The sequence below is a fragment of the Notamacropus eugenii genome, chromosome Y (genome assembly GCF_028372415.1).
Source record: "Notamacropus eugenii isolate mMacEug1 chromosome Y, mMacEug1.pri_v2, whole genome shotgun sequence".
Taxonomy (NCBI): Eukaryota; Metazoa; Chordata; class Mammalia; order Diprotodontia; family Macropodidae; genus Notamacropus; species Notamacropus eugenii.
In genome coordinates, this window is record NC_092880.1 from 6,609,497 (window position 1) to 6,634,807 (window position 25,311).

The 25,311-nt window shown below is 37.4% G+C and overlaps 2 pseudogenes; both read right to left on the reverse strand.

The window, feature by feature from the left end:
* Window positions 1-310: 310 nt before the first annotated feature.
* Window positions 311-1,244, reverse strand: LOC140516637 (olfactory receptor 4C11-like; annotated as a pseudogene).
* Window positions 1,245-22,637: 21,393 nt separating this feature from the next.
* LOC140516753 (olfactory receptor 4C15-like) lies at window positions 22,638-23,646 on the reverse strand (annotated as a pseudogene).
* Between the last annotated feature and the right edge of the window lie 1,665 nt (window positions 23,647-25,311).

A 25,311-nucleotide genomic window follows, 5' to 3' on the forward strand; every position in this document is an offset into this window, starting at 1 on the left:
CATTCCTCATTATGTATTTAACTGACTACATTCGTAGTCGTAATTTTGAGGGTCAGGGTCAAGTGCAAGCAGATAACATCTCTTCTTCACATTGGTCCAAATCTTCTTTGAAAGAGAAGGTGATTATCATTTTTAGACACCTATTATGTTTCAGGCACTGTGTTTAGAAAGCTACAAATATTTCTGAATTTGTCCTCAAAACAATCCTGTAAGGTAGATGTTATTCTTATTTTACAGTTCAGGAAACCAAGGAAGACAGCTGTGACGTGACAAGCTAGTAACTTTGGGGGGGGGGGACAGTTTATGTATGCTATTTGCCATGGGAACTTACTCTGTTGCTCCATAGCTTCCCCATGGCATGTTTTACTTCTGCATTCCTCAAGGTATAGATCATGAGGTTAAGCAAAGGAGTTCCAATGGTATAAAATACAGACACCAACTTATCCACAGGGAAGATACATTGGGGGCCGAGTATATATGAAAATATAAGGCTCAAAGAATAAAATGACCACTATTATGTGGGAGGTACAGGTAGACAAGACTTTACGCTTCCCTTCTGCACTGTGACTTCTTAGTGAATAAAAGATAAAAACATAGGAAGTCATTAGAATTACAAAGCTTGTCATGCATAAGGCCCCACTGTTGAAGACAAAAAATAGGTTCATCACATATGTGTCAGTGCAGACCAATCTCAACAAAGGCTGCAAATCACAGAAATAGTGATCAATCACATTGGGACCACAGAAGGGTAAAGTCAAGGCAAGGGAGATCTGAGTGACGGAATGCAGAAAAGATGCCACCCAAGCCAATATTACTAAAATCCCACACATCTTCTGGTTCATGATGACTGCGTAGTGTAGAGGCTTACAGATGGCCATATAGCGGTCATAGGCCATGAGGATAAGAACCAAAACTTCCATGCATCCAAAGAAATGCATTCCAAATAGTTGAGCCATGCACCCATCAAAGGAGATAGTCTGTTTTTTAGAGAGGCTGTCTACAGTCATTTTGGGGGCTGTAGTAGTAGAGAAACAGGAGTCCGCAAGGGACAAGTAGGTCAAAAAGAAATACATGGGGACCCCAAGTGTGGGACTAGTCTTGATGGTCAAAATGATGAGCAGATTTCCCAACACAGTTGCAGTATAGAAAACCAAGAAGATGGCAAATACTATCTTCTTTTTCACTGGGTCTTGTGTCAGTCCAAGGAGAATGAATTCAGTCACATTGTTTTTCATTTCTATGTGTTCAATGAAAATGGGAAGGAAATAGGTGAGAACTAAATATAAAAAAAGTAACATTAGAAAAACAGACCGAGGGACCCTATGTCTTCTTGAATCATTGTCTGTTCTCAAGCATTTCAATTTTCCTTGCATCTTTGAAAATCTTACATGGAATATTGTAAAGAACATACACTTCCTATAATCTCTGGTGATTTACTCTTCTCATTTCTTGAGCTTGTTTATGAAGGAATTAGTTTCTATGTCAGTAAAAGGACTAAGTATGACTTGCTAGCTTATTGGAGTTAATACTTGTAAATTGATATTCTCCTTGCTAATTTCCTATTGTCCTGTTAGAGTTGATCTTATTTCTATTAAGGTATTTTATAGTTTTAATTGATAAGAAATATTCCATTCTTTAAAACTTAAATGTATGTCTTCATAAGTTATAGTTATTATTTCTACTTCTGATCTCTGGAGTAAATTATGGGGAAAAGTCTCTCTTTCCATATGTAAATTTTTCAAATACTTCCAGAAAATATTATTTTCTCTTCAAATCTTCTATTTTAATTAATAGTATTTCCAGTCATTTAAAACATTAAATGGCATATAATATACAGTTTACCCACCTTCCCCATTGTAAGTCTATAGAAGTCTTACTGCTTGTAAATTTCTTTTCTTAAATGTAGCACACTCAACTGGGCAGAATACTCCAGATATGATCTGATAATGTCAGACCACAGTATGATCATCATAATCCTCATTTTGGAAAGTACATCTCCTGTAATTCAGTAAAAAATTCAATATGCTCAGGTGTATGTGTGTGTGTATACATGTGTATATTCATGTATAGCCAATGCAATGAACATATACGCATACATGTGTATTGGCATATGCACATGTGTATATGTACACATATGTGTATGTACATATATAACATCTATTCACACATAAATTAATTTGTAATATGTCATCATTGTCATGCTGTTCATCTTTCACTGTAGTTACCATATCAAAGGAAGGAAATAATATTAGTCATATGTGAATCATTCTTTCTCAAATTCATTGGTTCCTGTTGATTAATGTTTTGACAGTGATCACAAATCATCTATTAACAATACATTTCATATATTCTCTCCAAGAATTCAATTCAACATCATTACATTTCAAGAAACTACTGTCATTCTCTTTTGAGAAAATTATTGTTCATTTCAACTGAAAGGCAAGAGAACAACATTAAAAACTTCTTATCATAAGGAGTTTCCTTTTTACTAAGACGGGGAAGGAAACCTCATAAATCTAGATCTAGAACTGACCGTGTAAATTTTTCTTTCAAATTCATCATTTTGTAAGTGAGAAAACTGAGTAGAAAGATGATTTTTCCAAGGTTACACAGATGATAAGGAAAAAAAAGCAAGATTCAAATTTGTGACCTCTGACTCTAAATTTAGTCCTCTTATCAATTCAGTATAATATCTTTAAACTAAAAATGTTAGTGAATACTATTGATAATGGTCAAAGAATATGAACAAGTAGTTTTCCACTGAAGAAAACAAAAATTTTCTATTTCTGTTAAAAAAATCTCCAAATAATTACTGAATAGAAAAATACAAATTAAACCAACCTTGAGATATCATTTTACACTTACCAGATTAACTAAAATGATTGAAGGAAAAAGTGACAAATATTGTAGGGGATGCCGAAAAACTGCGACTTTAATGCATTTTTTGTGGAATTATGAACTGACCCAACCATCTTGAATAGTAATCCAGAAATGTACCCAAGGAATTATTAAACTGCATATATCCTTTGATCCAGCAATCCCACAATGAGGGTCTGTTTCTAAAGATGACTAGGGAAAAAGAAAAAGACCTATATGTTCTAAAGTAATTACAGCAACTCTCTTTATAGTGACAAAAGACTGGAAAATTGGGAAATGACTGCCAATTGAGGAAAGACTGAACAAGTTGTTGTATATGATTGTGATGGAATATTATTGTGATAGAAGAAATGATGAGCTTGATTATCTTATGGAAAGACTTGCGTGAAATAATGAAGAGCAAAATGAGCAGAAGCAAGAGAACATTGTTTCCAGTAACAGCCATATTGTATTAAGAATGTCTTTGAGTGAATAAGTCATTTTGACTCTTATAAATACAAAAAAGATTATCTAGAAGGGTCATATAAAGATGCTATCTGCTCCAGTGAAAGAACTACTCACACACACATATACATAGAGCATGTATGGATGTATGCACATATATGTGTATATGTGCATACATATTTGCATATATACACTCCTATATGCATACACAAACAAAATACGTATGTAAAGCTACACACATGTGTATGTCTATACGTTATGTTTTTATTTTCAAAAATTTACCATGGAAAACATTGAGGATAGTGATAATGTCTATCAGTTGTCCATATGGTTATACTCACGCTGATTAGATATATTGGATATCAGTGACACTGTAAGTAGTGTGTAGAAGGAATGTTAATGGAATATTTATGATATATTATATGGAATATTTATGATATATCATAAACATAACATAAACATTGCAAATCTATTATATCATAAACATTATAAAACTTTCAAAGGTTTTCCAAAGAAAATTAACAATTTAGTCTAGAAGGACCTTGAATGATGTCCAAGGGAAAGGTTCCAATATTTCTACAGCCACATATCTGTAGCAAGGAGCATCGGATTATGATTTTCAAAGGATAGGTGACTGAGGCAATGTGCAAACTCCCATGTAACAAAAGCCTTGCACTGCAACACTGCCACTACTCTACTGAGATTAACATCTCATTACCAGGTTTAAATCCCATGCCTTCTGTTACAGTGTATTGGAGTAGTGGTTCACTACTTTACCATACCTTCCTATCAGGGAAAAATTGAGCTGTTTCCATTGTTTTACTTGTGCCCTTGCTCCCTAATGCTTTACCAAATGATGCAGATTATATCTCACTCCAGGCCAAGCTAGGATTTACTGGCATTGAAACACGTAATATTATGTTGGGTTGTTGGAGAATTACACATTCCAATCTCGGCAAAATAGCCAAAATAATAGCAGCATTAAAGTCCATAATAACAATAATTATAAAAATAGTGAGACAAAAGGAGTAAAAGAAGAAGAAGAAGAAGGGGTAGAAGGAGGAGGAGGAGAATGACTGAACAGAGTGATTGAGAATGGAATGACGGGTTACAATGGCAATTTATTTTTTTCCTCCCTGTGTCTTTCTCTGAGTCATATTCTTCTTCTCTTCATTTCTACTTTCTCTGTGTTGTACTTCAATGATCAGAATATGAAGCTTTTAAAAATAAATTCTTAGTTGTGATTTTTTCTTAATTGTTTTAATGCTTGGTCTTCACTTAGAACATATGCTCTAAGATTTTCTCTTACTCCAAGGAAAATAAAATAAATTGCTAATTAGTTTTGCATTTCCCTAGACTGTAAATCTAGATGCTATTACTCACTTTGCTAGGGGAGACAGAGAGACAGAGGCAGAGAGATAAGAGTCTTTAAGGATTTGCACCTATTTTCAGAATCATGATTTTAGCTGCATGAAATAAAATACTGAAAACTAGAAAGGAAACCAATTATATTGAATTATGATTATCAAAATATTGAAAAAGAATTTACAGTACCAGTTTACAAAAAGTAACTCAGAGAAAAGCCTTATCAAAGTTACAGGGTCTACCAAGTTGGGAATCATAAAATGTGTGAGTTCATATGCAAAACTCACATTGTTCACTCAAGTGAGAACAATTCCTTCAGAAAATTCATATGTTCACGCCCAGTCTTTCCTTCTTCCTGACTCTGTGTTGCTTAGGGGACAAATTGATGGGGGACCCTTAATGGCTTCTTGGAATTGTCCTATTATAAGTATCCTACTTTCAGCAAATAAGAAATTATCAGACTTACTGAAAAATAATGCTCTTTTAGATTCACAATAGGGACAATTTAAGAGGTTCCTAGCGTTGACAGTAAAAATGAAGGGACATCTTGCCTTCTAGTTTTCAGAATTTTACAAGGACAACGGAGTTGGGTTGAATCATATATTTATTCACTTGTTCCAATCCTCCATCACAAGCTCTGCTCTCTGCTAAAACATGATCAATATTGCTCTTTTTTTAAAATTTATTTTTTTGACTTTTAACATGCATTTTCACAAAACTTTGGGTTCCAAATTTTCTCCCCTTTTCTCCCCTCCCCCCACCCCAAAACACCGAGCATTCTAATTGCCCCTGTCTGCCAATCTGCCCTCTCTTCTATCATCCCTCTCTGCCCTTGTCTCCATCCTATACCCCTTTACCTGTATTTCTTATTTCCTAGTGGCAAGAACCGTACACGACAGTTGTTCCTAAAACTTTGAGTTCCAACTTCTCTTCCTCCCTCCCTCCCCACCCCTTCCCTTTGGAAGGCAAGCAATTCAATATAGGCCAAATCTGTGTAGTTTTGCAAATGACTTCCATAATAGTAGTGTTTTGTAAGAACTAATTATATTTCCCTCCATCCTATCCTGTCCCCCATGACTTCTGTTCTCTCTTTTGATCCTGTCCCTCCCCATGAGTGTTGTCCTCAAGTTGCCCCCTCCTCCCCATGCTCTCCCTTCCATCATCCCCCGCACCCTGCTTATCCCTTTGTCCCCCACTTTCCTGTATTGTAAGATAGATTTTCATACCAAAATGAGTGTGCATTTTATTCCTTCCTTTAGTGGAATGTGATGAGAGTAAACTTCATGTTTTTCTCTCCCCTCGCCTCTTTATCCCTCCACTAATAAGTCTTTTGCTTGCCTCTTTTATGAGAGATAATTTGCCCCATTCCATTTCTCCCTTTCTCCTCCCGATATATTTCTCTCTCACTACTGGATTTCATTGTTTTTGAGATATGGTCCCATCCTCTTCAATACACTCTGTGCACTCTGTCTCTATGTGTGTGTGCGTATGCATGTGCATGTGTGTGTGTGTAATCCCACCCAGTACCCAGATACTGAATAGTTTCAAAAGTTACAAATATTGTCTTTCCATGTAGGAATGTCAACAGTTCAACTTTAGCAAAGTCCCTTACGACTTCTCTTTGCTATTTACTTTTTCATGCTTCTCTTCATTCTTGTGTTTGAAAGTCAAATTTTCTTTTCAGCTCTGGTCTTTTCATCAAGAATGCTTGAAAGTCCTCTATTTCATTGAAAGACCAATTTTTCCCCTGAAGTATTATACTTAGTTTTGCTGGATAGGTGATTCTTGGTTTTAGTCCTAGTTCCTTTGACTTCTGGAATATCCTATTCCACACCCTTCGATCCCTTAATATAGAAGCTGCTAGATCTTGTGTTATCCTGATTGTATTTCCACAATACTTGAATTGTTTCTTTCTAGCTGCTTGCAATATTTTCTCCTTGACCTGGGAACTCTGGAATTTGGCCACAATGTGCCTAGGAGTTTCTCTTTTTGGATCTCTTTCAGGTGGTGATCTGTGGGTTCCTTGAATACTTATTTTGCCCTCTGGTTCTAGAATCTCAGGGCAGTTTTCCTTGATAATTTCATGAAAGATGATGTCTAGGCTCTTCTTTTGATCATGGCTTTCAGGTAGTTCCATAATTTTTAAATTGTCTCTCCTGGATCTATTCTCCAGGTCAGTTGTTTTTCCAATGAGATATTTCACATTATCTTCCATTTTTTCATTCTCTTGGTTTTGTTTTGTGATTTCTTGGTTTCTCATAAAGTCATTAGCCTCCATCTGTTCCATTCTAATTTTGAAAGAACTATTTTCTTCAGTGAGCTTTTGAATCTCCTTTTCCATTTGGCTAATTCTGCTTTTGAAAGCATTCTTCTCCTCATTGGCTTTTTGAACCTCTTTTGCCAATTGAGTTAGCCTATTTTTCAAGGTGTTACTTTCTTCAGCAGTTTTTTGGGTCTCCTTTAGCAGGGTGTTTACTTGTTTTTCATGCTTTGCTTTCATGTCACTCATTTCTCTTCCCAGTTTTTCCTTCACCTCTCTAATTTGATTTTCAAAATCCTTTTTGAGCTCTTCCATGGCCTGAGCCCATTGAGTGGGCTGGGATACAGAAGCCTTGACTTCTGCATTTTTCCCTGATGCTAAGCATTGTTCTTCCTCATCAGAAAGGAAGGGAGGAAATGCCTGTTCACCAAGAAAGTAACGTTCTATCGTCTTATTTTTTCCCCTTTTCTGGGCATTTTCCCAGCCAGTGACTTGACTTCTGAGTGTCCTCTTCACACCCACCTCGCCTCCCGATCCGCCCAGCCAGCACTTGGGGTCTGAGATTCAAATGTTGCTTCCCAGCCTCAGGGCTTTGGGCAGGGGCAGGGCTGCTGTTCAGTGTGAGATTAAGTTCAGTTGTTCAAGTCAGGGCAGGGCCACCTCACGGGCTCTGTTCCCTCAGGGAGTTTATGCAGAGACCTTCAACAATGGATCCAGGCTCCTGCCTGCTTGGGAATCCCTGGTCTGCTCCCACCTCTGCTGCTGCCTCCCGAGGGGGCCTGAGTTATGGGGGCACCCCACTCCCCTCTTGACCCGCCAAAGAGACCCTCTCACTGACCCTTGTCACCTGTGGGTGAAGGGACCCGCGCGGCTACTAGAGATTCTGTCCCTGAAGCCTGCTCAGATCCGCTCCTTTCAGCGCTGTGCCGCCGAGGCAGGGTTGGGCTCTGCTCTGGGTCCATGCGCGAGGGACCTTTTGCGAGAGGTTTTCAGGCTCTCTGGAGCAGAAATCTCATCTGCTCCATTCTGTGGCTTCTGCTGCTCCAGAATTTGCCCGTGGTTCTTTTTGTTACAGGTATTTTATGGGCAGTGGGTTCGGAGGTAGCATATGTGCGTCTTTCTACTCCGCCATCTTGGCTCCGCCAATATTGCTTTTTAAAGAGCCTTTATATTAAATGTATCAGAGTTTAGTCTCACAGAAGACTGCACCTGAGCCTCCAGGGAAATGAGAGCAAATATCTCTAGCCAATCAGTGTGTGTCTGCGCTGGCACAAGGCTACAGCTCATTTGGGAAATAGAAGATGGAATCTTTTATTCATTTTCCCTTCCTTTCTTGAGAGTGAAAAGTCATTGCACATCATTGTTACATAAGAACGGGAAAATATATTGGATCGTGGTGGAAAGTTGCCAATGCCAGGAACTCATCACCATAGTAGCCAGAGTGCTTGTGATAAGACATATGGACCTGGGGACTATTGAATTCTCTGCCTATATTATAACCATTCCAATATAATTGGTCTTCCTTTAATTGCATGTGGTTTTAATTATGTATTATTCTGAGATGTCATCAATAGGTTTCACCAGACCATAAATGGAAGACAAAAATTTTAATAATGACAATTCTAGGCCCTACCCCCCCCCCCCAAAAAGAGGCTAACCTTCTCAAACATGTGGAGGTAATGACTGGATCACTACTTCTCACATGAGTGGGAAATATTCCCATCATCTTCTTCAGTGTCATTTTCCTTGTCATTAACTTGTGGCTACAGCCATGATAGTCTTTCTTATAGCTCACGGATTAAAGAAAATCATTGTAGGATGAGATTTTAGGGATCATATAGCCTAGATTGCTCATTTAACAGAAATAAAATCGTGGTCCACACAAATTTAGTGATTCATGTAAAATGTACTTTGTAAAGATAGAATCATTCAAGAGTAAAGAAGAAGCTATACCAAGCAAACTGCATTGAGGTGTACCTTTTCATACTTGATAGAGGAAAAGAAGTGATTCACTATAAGGTTTTCCCTCCTGACTACATAACTTTTTTTTGGTAACTTTCTTTTACAATTTCACGAGCTTTCAAGTATAATGACCAGCCATTTTGTTTTCTTATGTACCTGGAATACTATAAGCTATTTTGTCTCTGGACCTTGACTTGCAAAAACTTAATACCTCCCTTTAAGCAAAAAACTGTGTTCTCCTCAAAGTGAGTGACTAAGAAAACGTTGTTGGGGGGGGGGGGCAGAGCCAAGATGGCAGAATAGAAAGACGCACATACGCCACCTCCGAAGCCACTGCCCATAAAATACCTGTAACAAAAAGAACCACGGGCAAATTCTGGAGCAGCAGAAGCCACAGAACAATGGAGCAGACGAGATTTCTGCTCCAGAGAGCCTGAAAACCTCTCACAAATGGTCCCTGGCGCTCGGATCTGGAGGAGAGCCCAACCCTGCCTCGGCGGCACAGCGCTGAAAGGAGCGGATCTGAGCAGGCTTCAGGGACAGAATCTCCAGTAGCCGCGCGGGTCCCTGCACCCACAGGTGACAAGGGTCGGTGAGAGGGTCTCTTTGGTGGGTCGAGAGGGGTGTGGGGTGACCCCATAACTCAGACGCCCTTGGGAGGCAGAAGCGGAGGCAGGAGCAGAGAGGGGCTCCCCAAGCAGGCAGGAGCCTGGATCCATTGTTGAAGGTCTCTGCATAAACCCCCTGAGGGAACTGAGCCACTTGTGTCGGCCCTGCCCCCACCTGAGCACCTAAACTTAATCTCACACTGAATAGCAGCCCTGCCCCCGCTCAAAGCCCTGAGGCTGGGAAGCAGCATTGGAATCTCAGACCCCAAGTGCTGACTGGGTGGATCTGGAGGCAAGGTGGGGGTGGAGAGGACACTCAGAAGTCAAGTCACTGGCTGGGAAAATGCTTAGAAAAGGGAAAAAATTAAGACTACAGAAGGTTACTTTCTTGGTGAACAAGCATTTCCTCCCTTCCTTTCTGATGAGGAAGAGTAATGCTTACCATCAGGGAAAGACACAGAAGTCAAGGCTTCTGTATCCCAGCTCACTGAATGGGCTCTGGCCATGGAAGAGCTCAAAAAGGATTTTGAAAATTAAGTTAGAGAGGTGAAGGAAAAACTGGGAAGAGAAATGAGTGACATGAAAGCAAAGCATGAAAAACAAGTAAACACCCTGCTAAAGGAGACCCAAAAAACTGCTGAAGAAAATAACACCTTGAAAAATAGGCTAACTCAGTTGGCAAAAGAGGTTCAAAAAGACAATGAGGAGAAGAATGCTTTCAAAAGCAAAATTAGCCAAATGGAAAAGGAGATTCAAAAGCTCACTGAAGAAAATAGTTCTTTCAAAATTAGAATGGAACAGATGGAGGCTAATGACTTTATGAGAAACCAAGAAATCATAAAACAAAACCAAGAAAATGAAAAAATGGAAGATAATGTGAAATATCTCATTGGAAAAACAACTGACCTGGAAAATAGATTCAGGAGAGACAATTTAAAAATTATGGGCCTACCTGAAAGCCATGATCAAAAAAAGAGCCTAGACATCATGTTTCATGAAATTATGAAGGAAAACTGCCCTGAGATTCTAGAACCAGAGGGCAAAATAAGTATTCAAGGAACCCACAGATCACCACCTGAAAGAGATCCAAAAAGAGAAACTCCTAGGCACATTGTGGCCAAATTCCAGAGTTCCCAGGTCAAGGAGAAAATATTGCAAGCAGCTAGAAAGAAACAATTCAAGTATTGTGGAAATACAATCAGGATAACACAAGATCTAGCAGCTTCTACATTAAGGGATCGAAGGGTGTGGAATAGGATATTCCAGAAGTCAAAGGAACTAGGACTAAAACCAAGAATCACCTATCCAGCAAAACTGAGTATAATACTTCAGGGGAAAAATTGGTCTTTCAATGAAATAGAGGACTTTCAAGCATTCTTGATGAAAAGACCAGAGCTGAAAAGAAAATTTGACTTTCAAACACAAGAATGAAGAGAAGCATGAAAAAGTAAATAGCAAAGAGAAGTCATAAGGGACTTTGCTAAAGTTGAACTGTTGACATTCCTACATGGAAAGACAATATTTGTAACTTTTGAAATTATTCAGTATCTGGGTACTGGGTGGGATTACACACACACACATGCACATGCATACGCACACACACATAGAGACAGAGTGCACAGAGTGTATTGAAGAGGATGGGACCATATCTCAAAAACAATGAAATCCAGTAGTGAGAGAGAAATATATCGGGAGGAGAAAGGGAGAAATGGAATGGGGCAAATTATCTCTCATAAAAGAGGCAAGCAAAAGACTTATTAGTGGAGGGATAAAGAGGCGAGGGGAGAGAAAAACATGAAGTTTACTCTCATCACATTCCACTAAAGGAAGGAATAAAATGCACACTCATTTTGTTATGAAAATCTATCTTACAATACAGGAAAGTGGGAGACAAAGGGATAAGCAGGGTGCGGGGGATGATGGAAGGGAGAGCATGGGGAGGAGGGGGCAACTTGAGGACAACACTCATGGGGAGGGACAGGATCAAAAGAGAGAACAGAAGTCATGGGGGACAGGATAGGATGGAGGGAAATATAATTAGTTCTTACAAAACACTACTATTATGGAAGTCATTTGCAAAACTACACAGATTTGGCCTATATTGAATTGCTTGCCTTCCAAAGGGAAGGGGTGGGGAGGGAGGGAGGAAGAGAAGTTCGAACTCAAAGTTTTAGGAACAACTGTCGTGTACGGTTCTTGCCACTAGGAAATAAGAAATACAGGTAAAGGGGTATAGGATGGAGACAAGGGCAGAGAGGGATGATAGAAGAGAGGGCAGATTGGCAGACAGGGGCAATTAGAATGCTCGGTGTTTTGGGGTGGGGGGAGGGGAGAAAAGGGGAGAAAATTTGGAACTCAAAATTTTGTGAAAATGAATGTTAAAAGGTAAAGTAAGAAAGAAAGAAAGAAAGAAAGAAAGAAAGAAAGAAAGAAAGAAAGAAAGAAAGAAAGAAAGAGAGAGAGAGAAAGAAAGAAAAGGAAAACTTTGTTGATGGATGAATTCTTTCCATCTTATCTTTTAAAGTCCTACACAGTGTAATCCTCACTTAATTTTCCAATACCATTGGACATTACTACCCTGCTAAATCTCTGTGATCTAAACAAATTGTACTCTTCTCTGTTCATACAAAATGATATTTTCCCTCCCCTGAGCCCTGTCAAACCTTTACACTGATTATCCTACATTTTAAATAACTGGACTACCTTATAAAATAATTTTCCTCCCTTAAGATCCTACTCAGAGAGCATCACTTGTATGACCTTTCTAAACCCACAAAAGCTAGTGCCATCCCATCCAATTTACTATAATTGATTGATTCAATATTTTAATGATTTTTGTTTAATTGGACTATTACGTATTTCCTAGAACTAACTTACAGTTTTGTAATTATTATTTAAATATATTGAGAGATGGAGTCAAGATGGCATAGTAGAAGGGATGACCTACTCAAGTTCTACACCCAAAGTCCATAAAATACATGTGAAAGTTAATACACAAATTCTAGAGCAGTAGAATCCACAAAAGACAAAGTGAAATAGATTTCCAGCCCAATTCAGCCTGAAAGGCCAACAGGAAAGTCTATCACACCAGGCTCAGAGCAGATTGCAACCCAAGGAGCGCAGCCTTGTCTTGGCCACCCAGCACAGCATGGACATGACTAAAGCAAGTTCCAGGCTGTAGAATCACAGGTAGCAGCTGTGGTTTCCAGATTTCTCAACCTAGGAACTCCAAAGACAATTTCAAAAGTCAGTAAGAAAGCTCTTTTACCTGAATGATAAGGGAGAAGGAACTGGCCCTTGCCATGGCCCCGGGACAACAGTAGCCACTGCAGCAGCAGCGTCCATTTTTGGAGCCCTTGGCCTAAAGACCCTGGGGTAATCGAGATGCCTCTCTGGGTCTCAGGCTGGAGAGGCAGTCCTGGAGCGAGAAAGAGAGGAGTTGGTGGTGACAGTGGAAAGAGAACCCCACTCAAAGATCCTGGATGGAAAAGCTTGTGGTTCTCCCAGACCAGAGTGAAGACCAGGAGAGGAGCAAACTCCCCTCCCTTGATCGTGCCACCTGAAGGAAATGAGAACTTACATGTCCCTAGAATATATCCCCCACCTAACAAAAGGACTCAAAAGTCAAGTGATTGGCTGGGAAAATGCCCAAAAAAGGGAAAAAATAAGATTATAGAAAGTTACTTTCTTGGTGAACAGGTATCTTTTTCCATCCTTTTGGATGAGGAAGATGAAAGCATACCATCAGAGAAAGATATAAAAGTCAAGGCTTCTGGATTCAAAACCTCCAAAAATATGAAATCATCTCAGGTCATAGATAACCCAAAAATGATGTTGAAAATCAAATAAGAGAAGTGGAAGAGAAATTGGGAAGAGAAATGAGAGTGACAAGAAAATCATGAAAACCGAGTCATCTGCCTGCTAAAGGAGAGCCAAAAAATGCTGAAGAAAATAATACCTTTAAAAATAGACTAATCCAAATGTGAAAAAGGTCCAAAAAGCCAATGAGGAGAAGAATACTTTAAAAGGCAGAATTTACCAAATGGAAATCTCGCTGAATAAAATAGTTCTTAAAAATTAGAATGGAACAGATGAAAGCTAACGATTTTATGAGAAAACAAGAAATTACAAAACAAAACCCAAAGAATAAAAAAATAGAAAACAATGTGAAATATCTCATTGGAAAAAAAAAAACAAACAACTGACCTGCAAATTAGATGCAGGAGAAACAATTTAAAAATTATGGGACTACCTGAAAGCCATTATCAAAAACAGAGTCTAGACACTATCTTTCATGAAATTATCAAGAAAACTTTCCATATAATCTAGAACTATGGGGTAAAATAAATGCTGAAAGAATCCACTGATCACCTCGTGAAAGAGATCTTAAAAGAAAAACTCCTGGGAATATTGTAGTCAAATTCCAGAGTTCCCAGGTCAAGAAGAAAATATTGCAAGCAGCCAGAAAGAAGCAATTCTAGTATTGTGGAAATACAATCAGAATAACACAAGATCTTGAGGCTTCTATATGAAAGGATTTAAGAGCTTGGAACATGATATTCCAGAAGTCAAAGGAACTAGGATTAAACCAAGAATCAGCCAGCAATTTGAATATAATACTTAGGGGAAAAATGCTCATTTGATGAAATATAGGACTATCAACCATACTTGATGAAAAGACCAGAGCTGAACAGAAAATTTGACTTTCAAACACAAGAATCAAGAGAATTACGGAACACTAAACAGGAAAGAGAAATCATAAGGGACTTACTATCGTTGAACTGTTTATATTCCTGCAGGGAAAGATGATATTTGTAAGTCTTGAAACTTTTGTCATTATTTGGGTAGTTGGAGAGATTATATATATACACATACACACACACACACACATACACACACACATATATATGCACACATACATACATACATACACACACACAAACACATATAGACAGAGGGCACAGGGTGAGTTGAATAGGAAGTGATGATATCTTAAAAGAAAATTAAGGGGAGAGAGAGGTATATATTGAGAGGAGAAAGGGAGAAATGGAACGGGGCAAATTGTCTCATAAAAGAGGCAAGAAAAAGCATTTTCAATGGAGGGGAAAAGGGGGAATGAGAGGGAAAAAGAGAAGTTATTCTCATCACATTTGTCTTAAGGAGGGAATAACATGCACACTCATTTTGTATGAAAATTTTTCTTACACTACAGGAAAGTAGGGGAGAAGGCGGTGTGTAAGAGGATGATAGAAGGGGGGACAAACGAGAGGAGAGAGTAATTACAAGTAAACACATTTGGAGAGAGACAAGGTCAAAGGAGAGATTAGAATAAATGGGCGGCAGGATAGGATGGATGGATATATAGTTAGTCTTTCACAACATGACGATTATGGCAGTCTTTGACATAACTACACATGTATAGACTGTTAAATTGCTTGTCTTCTCAATGGGGATGGGTGAGGAGGGAGGAAGGGAGAGAAGTTGGAACCCCAAGTTTTAGGAACGAATGTTGAGAATTGTTCTTACATGTAACTGGGAAACCATAAATATAGGTTATTGGGTATAGAAACCGATCTTGTCCTACAAGAAAGGAAAGAAGATGGTTACAAGAAAAGGGAAGGGCGTGAAAGAGATTGTGGGATGGGGTAATCAGAATGCAAGGAGTGTTGGAGTGTTTGTACAGGAGAGAAGAATAGAGAATTTGGAACTCAAAATGTTGTTGAAATCAATGTTGAAAACTTAATTTAAAAAAATAAATATATTTCATTGGAAGGGGTAAAAAATCACTCTCCTGTAATATTCCATTATTAAGTTATGTGGGTTATTACAGCGTCAGCCAGTTCACCAATGGAGCTTAAGTAAATCTTCTCTATCTTTGTAGGACCTGAAAGCATGTGGTTCATTGACATAGAATGTGAGTATCTAGGGTCTTTCAGAATCATATACACAACAAAATGAATTATTAAACCTGAACTTCTCTTCCCTATATGCACTCCTCTAATAAGGGACAATCAGAATTTTCACTCTTAGTGAATTCCGTGTCTAAATTTTTCACAGCTTCTGACATGATCTAAATGTCAGAAGCAGGATGATGGAGTAACAGCATGAACTTTCTAGAGCACTTTCCCCAAGCCCAGCCAGATATCTTTGAAAAGTGGATCTAAACAAATTCTGGAAGTGTAGAACCCGCAGAATGATGGAGTGAAGCAAATCTCCAGCCCAGGACAGCCTGGAAGGTCCCAGGGAAATATCTATCCCACTACACTGGGAGCAGAGCACAATCCAGCATGGACTACGCTGGCACAGGCAGGAACTGAGCAGGCTCTAGAGAGAATGAATCTCTCACACCTGTGGTGGTTTCCAGACTTTAGGACCCCAAAACGCTAAGGACAAATTGAAAGGTCAGCGGGAAAACCCAGTGGAACCAGTGAAGGACAGTGGAGTAGTCTGGTGCCAGCCACAGGGCAGTTGAGGGGGGAGGGGGCAAAGGAACCCTCCACAGACACAGCAGCAGCAGTGGCATCTGGAGCCACTGTTTCTGGAGCTCTAGGACCATAGATTATGGGAGGATCGAACAGCTGACAGATTCATGAAATTATCAAGGAAACCTGCATTGATATTCTAGAAGCAGAGGATAAAATAAATATTGAAAGAATCCACAGATCACCTTCTGAAAGAGATCCGAAAAGAAAACATCCTAGGAATATTGTAGCCAAATTCAAGAGTTCCCACGTCAAAGAGAAAATATTGTAAGCAACTAGAAAGAAACAATTGGGATATTGTGGAAATACAATCGGGATGACACAAGATCTAGCAGTTTCTACATTAAGGCATCAAAGGGCTTGGAATATGATATTCCACAAGTCAAAGGAACTAGCGTTAAAACCAAGAATCACCTACCCAGCAAAACTGAGTGTAATACCTCAGGGGGAAAAGTGGCTATTCAATGAAATAGAGGACTTTCAAGCATTCTTGTTGAAATGACAGCAGTTGAATGGAAAATTTTACTTTCAAACACAAGCATCAAGAGAAGCATGAAAATGTAAACAGGAAAGAGAAGCCATAAGGGAATTTCTAAAGTTGAGCTCTTTACATTCCTACATTGAAAAGTAATACTTGTAACTCTTGAGACCTTTCTCAATATTTGGGTAGTTGGAGGGATTACACACACACACACACACACACACACACACATATACACACATATATATATGTAAATACAAATATATATGCAGACAGAGAACACAGGGTGAGTTGAATAAGAAGGGACAATATTTAAAAAAACAAAATTAAGGGGTGAGAGAGTAATACTTTGGGAGGAGAAAGGGAGAAATAGAATAGGGCTAACTCTCTCTCGTAAAAGAGGCAAGAAAAAGCTTTTTCGATGGAGGAGAAAAAGGAGGAGGTGAGAGGGAAAAAGTGAAGCTTACTGTCATCACATCTGGCTTAAGGAAGAATAACATGCACACTCAATTTCGTGTGAAAATCGATCTTACACTACAGGAAAGTAGGGTATAAGGGGACAAGCGTGGTGGGGGAATGATAGAAGGAAGGGCAAATGGGAGGAGAGAGTAATTAGAAGTAAACTCTTTTAAGGAGGGACAAGGTCAAAAGAGAATAGGATAAATGGGAGGCAGGACAGGATGGAGGGAAATATAGTTAGTCTTACATAGCATGACTATTATGCAAAAGTACACATATACAGCCTGTATTGAATTGCTTTCCTTCTCAGTAGGGTTGAGTGGGGAGGAAGGAAGGGAGAGAAGTTGGAACTCAAAGTTTTAGGAACAAATGTTGAGAATTGTTTTGGCATAAAACTGGGAAATAAGAAATACATGTAAAGGGGTATAGAAATCAGTCTTGCCCTACAAGAAAATAGAGAAGATGAGGATAAGGGAAGGGAGGGGTGTGATATAAGGGAGGGTATATGGAGGGAAAGGGGTAATCAGAATGCAAGATGTTATGGGGTGGGGGAGGAGAGAGATGGGGAGAAAATTTGGAACTCAAAATTATAGAGAGGGCACAGGGTGAGTTGAATAGGTAGGGATGATATCTAAAAAATAAAATTAACGAGTAAGAGAGAGGAATATATTGGGATGAGGAAGGGATAAATAGAAAGGGGCAAATTATCTCTCACATAAAAGAGACAAGAAAAAGCTTTTTCAATGGAGAGGAAGGAGGGGAGTTGAGAGGGAGTGAACCTTACTCTCATCTCATTTGGCTTAAGGAAGGAATAACATGCATACTCAATTTGGTATGAAAATCTATCATAAACTGCAGGAAAATAAGGAGGAAGGAGAAAAGCAGGGGAGTGGGGTGATAGTAGAAGGGCAGGCAAGTGAGAGGAGGGGGCAACTAGAAGTAAAACTCCTTTGAGAAGGTATAGGGTCAAAAGAGAGAATAGAATACATGGGCAGGATAAGACGGAGAAAAATATAGTTAGTCTCACAAAATGACTGTTTTGGAAGTGTTTTGAATAGCTATACATGTATAAAAAGTATTGAATTGCTTGCCTTCTGAATGGAGATGGGTGGGGAGGGAGGAATGGAGAGTAGTTGCAACTGAAAATTTTGAAAACAAATGTTAAAAATTAATTTTACATGCAATTGGGAAATCAGATATACAGGCAATGTGGTACAGAAATCTATCTTGCCCTACAAGAAAATAGAGAGGATAGAGATAATAGAGGGGAGGGCTGTGATAGAAGGGAGGGCAGATTGGGGGAAGCGGTAATAAGAATGCACACTGTCTTGCTGTGGGTGGAGAGGAAAATGGGGAGAAAATTTGAAACTCAAAATGTTGTGGAAGTGTCTATTGAAAACTAAAAATAAATAATGAAAAAATAAAAAGACAGACATTCTGGGCAGAAGGACATTAAAATCTGTGATTAAATAACAAAACAAAAAAGAAAGAAGAGACAAACACACAAATTTCAGAAAAAAAAAAAAAACCTAGAAAAGCTTATAGGAACTGCTGCTAAGTGAAGTGATCAGAACGTTTTACACAGTAATAGCCACAATATTCAAGGACTATTTTTGACAGAGTTAGCCCTTCATAGCAATGCAAGTACCTAAAACATTTTCAAAGAACTCATGACGCAAAATGCTATCTGTTTCCAGAGAAAGAACTGTGGAATCAGAACGCATAATGAAGCAGATTGTTTTCTCTTTTGTTATGTTTTCTTTTTCTCCTGGTTTTTCTCATTCCTTTAATTCTTCCATGCATCATGATCAATGTGAATATGTGTTCAATAGGAATGTATGTGAAGAACCCATATAAGACTGCATGCCACCTTCGGGAGGGATGGGGAGAAAATCTGGCACTTTTAGAAGTGATTGTTGAAAAATGAAAACAAATAAATTAATAAATTTGGGGAAAAATAAAAGAAAATGCCAGCTCAAAAGGACAAATACAAGGGAGCCCTTCATAGTAAACAGCTTAATCTTATTGAATCCCTTACAATTTCTTTCATGTTTACCTTTCTTTTCCTCCCTTGAGTCTTCTATTTGAAAGTCATTGTTTTCAATCATTCCTGGTCATTTTTTTCCATTTGACCAATTGTTTTTATGGAAGTGTTTTCATCAGTTAAGTTTGGTACCTCTTTTATCCTTGGTCCAGTTCTAATGTTTGAGGTATAATTTTCTTGAGGGATGTATGTGCGTGTGTCTACCACATTGGTTCCCTGTAATCTCTTTCTGATAAGTTGTCTGGGCCCCTAATCACTTCTGGGCTAAAAGCTCTGAAAGCTGCTGAGTTGCCCCTGAGGTTCAGAACCAGTGTTTCTGCAATACTGATGCTGGACTAACCGCTATCCCAGAGTTACTGACCTCTCCTTTTGACTTCCTAACTTGTTCTGGGCTGGAAAAAAATCCCTTAATCTGCCCTCTTGTTGAATCTGCAACTCCAGTATTTGAGTTGATTTCTTATTTTAAAGTCGCTTCAAGAGGAATGCTAAGAGTGCTTGGCTATAGTGCTTCCTCTGTTCTGTCATATTGGCTCTGCACCGTTAATGGGTATTTTCACAGTTTTGCATAATTCCAAAATGGTTATATTAATTCATAGTTACCCACAATAACTCAGTGTGCCAATCATCTAAAAATTCTATCTTCACTGATTACTGTCATTCGTAATCACATTTGTCAGTTTACAGGGCGTGAGGTAATATAACAAATTGGTTTTTAATTCATATTTTTCTTCTGAGTGGAAAAATTTTTCCAGTTAATTCTTTGGAATTCTATTTTTAAACAATCTTCATGTTTTTAAACACATTTATTGGAGAAAGGCAATTACATGTATACATATATGTATATGCATATGTGTATGTTATATATTTATATATGTATTTGCATATGTATGTATGCACACATACATATAAATATGCATACACACACAGAGAGAGAGAAAGAGAGAGAGAGACTTATTGCCATGCGTGTCTATATACCTTGAATATCCAATTCATATTGAGATATGTGATTAATTGTTTTCTGATCCCACCACTTCTCTTCTTATTCCAACTGTATTAATTTTGGCCGTGCGGAAGCTTTTCACTTTCATGTCATTAGATTCGCATGTTTTATATTTTCTGATTCCCTCTATGCCTTGTTTAGTTAAAAATACATCTCTTAACCATAGAGTTTTGAGGTACAAGACCTTTTTCTTTTGGATTTTGTTTTGATAGACTGATCTTTCATATGAGGATCAAGTATTCATTTAGAATATGTTGTGGAATATGGTATATGATGTTAGAGTAAGCTCAATTTTTGAAAGACTTTTTTTCAAATTTTTCTAGATGTATTAATTAGGAAGGTCTTAGTGTTTTTCTCTAGTTCTGAGTTATTGATTTCTATTATTTCTAATTCTCTGTTGTCTATTCCTCTTAATATTTTAATCATATAATATTATTTTGATGATTCATGCTTTATAATACAATTTGAGTTCTAGAAGTGCTTTTTTTCCTTCATCCTTAACCTTTGTTTCAGTTCCCTTAATGTACTAGATAATTTTTTTTTCCAAAATAATTTTGATATCTTTTTATTAAAATTTTCAAATTATCTCCTTACTAACTAAATTGCACACAGTTGAAGGTATAAATTAACTTTGGTACTATCTTGCTATGTATTTTATTGGTATGGCCCAACCACAAACTCTAAAAAATTTTCAAACTATTTAAATTATTCTATTTTTTTTGAGGAACACTTTGTAATTGAAACTATATTGTGTGTGTGTGTGTGCATGCACACTCTAGTAGAATAATCTAGAAATGCTTTATGCATCCTGTAGTTTTGTGGAATAGGTTTTCCTCGGCTATCATTTGCTTCTTAGATTTAGTTATTGTCGTACAGAAACACAGTAAATTTTTAAAGATCTAAATTTTATCCTGAAATTTTGTTGAAGTGATTGTGTCAAATCATATTTTTCCTGATTCTATAGTATTTTTTGAGTATAGCATCATACCTTCAACACATAAGGCCAGTTTTATGTTATTTATCGATCTTTAACTTTTAATTGCATTCACTCATCTTATTACTGATAGTAGCATTTTCCGAAGAAAATCATTAAAAATGTAATATTCAACATTTCTGTTTTCCTCTGGTATTTACTGCAAAAGCTCTAGTGTATCCTCATACATATGATATTTGTTTTTGTTTTAAGTTGATGAATTGATCACATATATACTCTGTGCTTATATTCTATAGGGATTTTAGCATAAATAAATATTGTACTATTTGAAAGGTTTTTTTTTCTATCTAATGAGATAAATGTGTGGGATGTTTTGTTTCTTAATAGCATAAATTTTATTCATTATTTTCCTAACATTGAATAATTCTTTCATGCCTGCTATAAATCCAACTTTGGTAAATATTTTCATGAATTAATACCAATTATCTGACTATACACACACACACACACACACACACACACACACGTGTGTGTGTATAGGTATATAAGTGCATATATAAAGTTAGTATATTTAGTAATGCTTAAAACTTAAAAGGTAAGGAATTGACATTCATTAATTATACTGATCTAGAGTTGTTTTCTTCTGCGATTTATTCTTCCCTGGTTAACATATTGGGACTATATTTATTTTTTCAACTAATTTTGCTAGGAAATTTTCTCAGATGCTGTATATGTGTGCATCTATGTGTGCATATTTATGTTTTATATATATATATATATATATATGTAGAGAGAGAGAGAGAGAGATACTGTAGTATAGAGAGTACGTATATATGGTATATATTATTGTAGCATAGCTGTTATATACATATATGTGTATTTTTTGTTTAACTCGCTATATGATGGTGCAAAATTTATCACGATTTTTTATGGGGTTTGGGGGGTATTTTTTCCCTCCTAGCAATCAACATTAAGCCTACTGGTCTAATTTTAGACCACTTTTTTATTTGAAAATTGGGTTTCTTTTACTCACCCTCTGTCCCAGAAAATATTTGTAGTTTACCAGGAATCATCAAAAGTCACTGAGAACAACTAACCCATCACATATTTAAGTCCTTCTACTACTTTAGAATTGATCTGATGAGGCTGAAGACATGGACATATTAAAGCAGTTAAATGCTGTTTAACTCAACAAATTACTTTAGAATTAGTTTTCCAATTAAGCTTTGTTTGGTGCATAAATAATGAAGGGAGGAATTGGTTGGCTGTTGAAATGATCAAGAATAATGAGAATCCATGCAGATGATAGAGGCCGTCTTCATATATGTCTCACTTTTCAAAGCCCTCACTTTTTGAGACTCAAACTGAAAACTTTAATTTGTTATTTTCTCCTTGTTCTCCTTTATATAAACAATTTTGTCAAGAATGTTATGGATTCCTAGACTCAATTCTCAACCTCTTTGAAACTACTAGAAGAGAACCCACTCATGCCTACCTTTATTGGAAACAGTCTAGACCCATATCCTCCATCTATTCATTGTACCTCAATACTCCTTGTTGATTTTATGATTTAAATTGTCTCACTTGCAGAATTTTATGCCTAACATATTCTTCTTTTCTATCCTCCTTACATGAATAATGACATTGACAGAAACTTAGTATAAGAGTCTTTCTCTGCTATCACTTTGGCAGGAAATACTCCCATATTGTCCAATTAGGTTTTAAAGATTTAAAAGAGCCCTGCCCCAGGACAGTGAAGTATTGGTTTTAGACAGAAAAAGAATATTCCTTATTTCACAGTCTTCATTTTTCAAAAAAATTTTTGTTCTGTTCCAAAACCTCTTCATAGCATTCTTCGTTTCTGTGTTTCTAAAAGGATAGATCAAAGGGTTTAATTTGGGAGTAATTACGGGATAAAATGTTGCTACAGTTTTGTCAAAATAAAGAGTGCTGGACATAAATAAATATGCATAAGACAAAAAACAAAAACAAAAAACAAAACCTGACAACAACTGTGATGTGGGAGCCACAAGTACAGAAGGGCTTTGCGTCTTGCCTCTATGCTGTACCTCCTCGGAGAGTGTAGGATGATTCCATAAGAAACAAGCAAAAATCAAAAAAAGTTATATTACATATCAATCCACTGTTGGCCAAAACCATAAGACCATAGGCATGAGTGTCAGTACAGGCCAGTTTCAGCAAAGGATACAAATCACACAAAAAGTGATCTATCACGTTGGGGTCACAGAAAGATAATGGGATAATAAAGATCATTTGGATAGTGGAATGAAGAAAGCCTCCTACCCAGACCACCAGGCGTCGACTCATGATGGTAACATAGTGCAAAGGCTTGCATATGGCCACATACCGGTCATAGGTCATGGCTGAGAGGATGATCACCTCAACACCTGAAAAGAAATGCTCTGCAAAAAGCTGTGTCATACACCCTCTGAATGAGATGGATTTCCTCTCATAGAGGGAATCCACTATAACTTTTGGAGCAATGGCAGATGAGAAGCAGTCATCCAGGAAGGAAAGAAAGGCTAGAAAGAAGTACATGGGTGAGCCCAGAAGAGAGGAAATACAAATGATGGTCACAACAATAAATAAATTCACCCCCACACCTGTGAGGTAGAACAACTGAAATATTACAAATGTTATTTTCTGAATATCTAGATTCTCTGAAAATCCCAAGAAGATGAACTCAGTCACTTGGCTTTGGTTGTCCATAATTAGATGGCTTAAGGTCTTGGTGATCACAGTGTACCTGGAGACAGAGAAAGACAGAGAGAGAGACAGAGAGACAGAGACAGACAGAGAGAGAGACAGAGACAGAGACAGACAGAGAGAGAGAGACAGAGAAGGAGAGAGAGAGAGAGAGAGAGAAACAGAGAGAGAGAGAGACTATTTAAATTTATTTTTTTCAGATCTGCCTGGTGTTTGAAACATACATGTTCAGAAAATGCTCAAAGATCTTTTACATTTCTGGCAAACACATGTACATATATGTTATCATTCACTAACAATGCGGGAATAAAAGAGAATATATGCGTATGTGATTTTGATCTATTATATCCATATTGTATACAAACACATAGGGGTATAAATTTATGTATATCAGGTAGATATTGAGGAAGGAGAAGTGAAAGGTGGCATACCACCGAGGGCTTTAAACTAAGCACCGGTATATTGGGCAGTGGCAAGTACATAAAGTTTGACAAACAAATACAGATTGGAAGATTTTATAATTTCAGTTCTCGGAAAGGTAATTTAGAACTTGTAATATTGCTATAGAGGGTAGAAACCCAAGACAGATCTGAGCAGCCTGACATTTAGGTAACAATGCTGTTCAGCCAGGAAACAGAAGTTGAGGAACATTAAAAGAAGAGGAGAAATGTCTGGAAAGAAAAAGTGGATGGGATCTGAGCACACACACACAAAAATGACCTACTTCAACATTTGGTCCAAGTCTTTCCCTGCCTATTCTGTTCTCATTTTCAATAGGGCAAAACACACAATGGTCCAACTCTGACCCATTACTAATATGTTAAAGAAGAATATTTACTAAAAACATCTTTGTATATTTCAACTTTAGTCTGAGGGATTTAGAGTTACTTTAAGGGTGAAGAGATAGAGAATCCATCAAAAGTGGATTTGGAGGTTGTTTGTTAGAGGAAATAGTTGTAGGAAAAAAAGAGCTGTTCCTTTATTGTGGCAATCTCTGAAGCAGAAACGTTAATTTCACCATCTGCTCTGACTTCTCTGAGAAACGAATAAACTCATTTCCCTACTAGTTACGGGACTAGTTCATTATGTCAATGAACCCAATTAGGTGCTTCGTGGCTTCTAAAAATAGCACTTAATCAAATTCCCCAGGATGAGTCTCTTAAAAGTATTTACTCCTGAAGTAGGAAGGCTTCTGACAAACAACCTAAGTTTTTTCGCCTAATCAAACTTTGAAGCACTATATAAATGCTGGCTATTACTATTTAAATCTTTACCCGAATATCTCATGTAAGTCATGAATTAGATACTTTTGATCAGATTATTACATGTACTATGCATTTGAATTACAGAATTAAAAAAAACAATATGAAGAGTTTAAGGAACGTTTTATAATAGTAATTCTTCTTTTCGTGTTTTCCTTTCCCTTTATGCAGGACTTTAGTAAGTACCCATTTGGCTAAATGCCAGGTATTTCTCAACTTTAGTTTTTTCCTCTATGATATGGTAGTGGTGAAAAGTCTGGAGTCTAATGTAGTGGCTATTTATGAATTTCCAATTTTATAACTTTTAATATTTGGGAAACATTGTTCTGTACAAAAGTTTCTTATCATAATAACCATAAGCTTAATGTTGTTATTGTTATTATTAGTTCACCTAATACTTATTGAT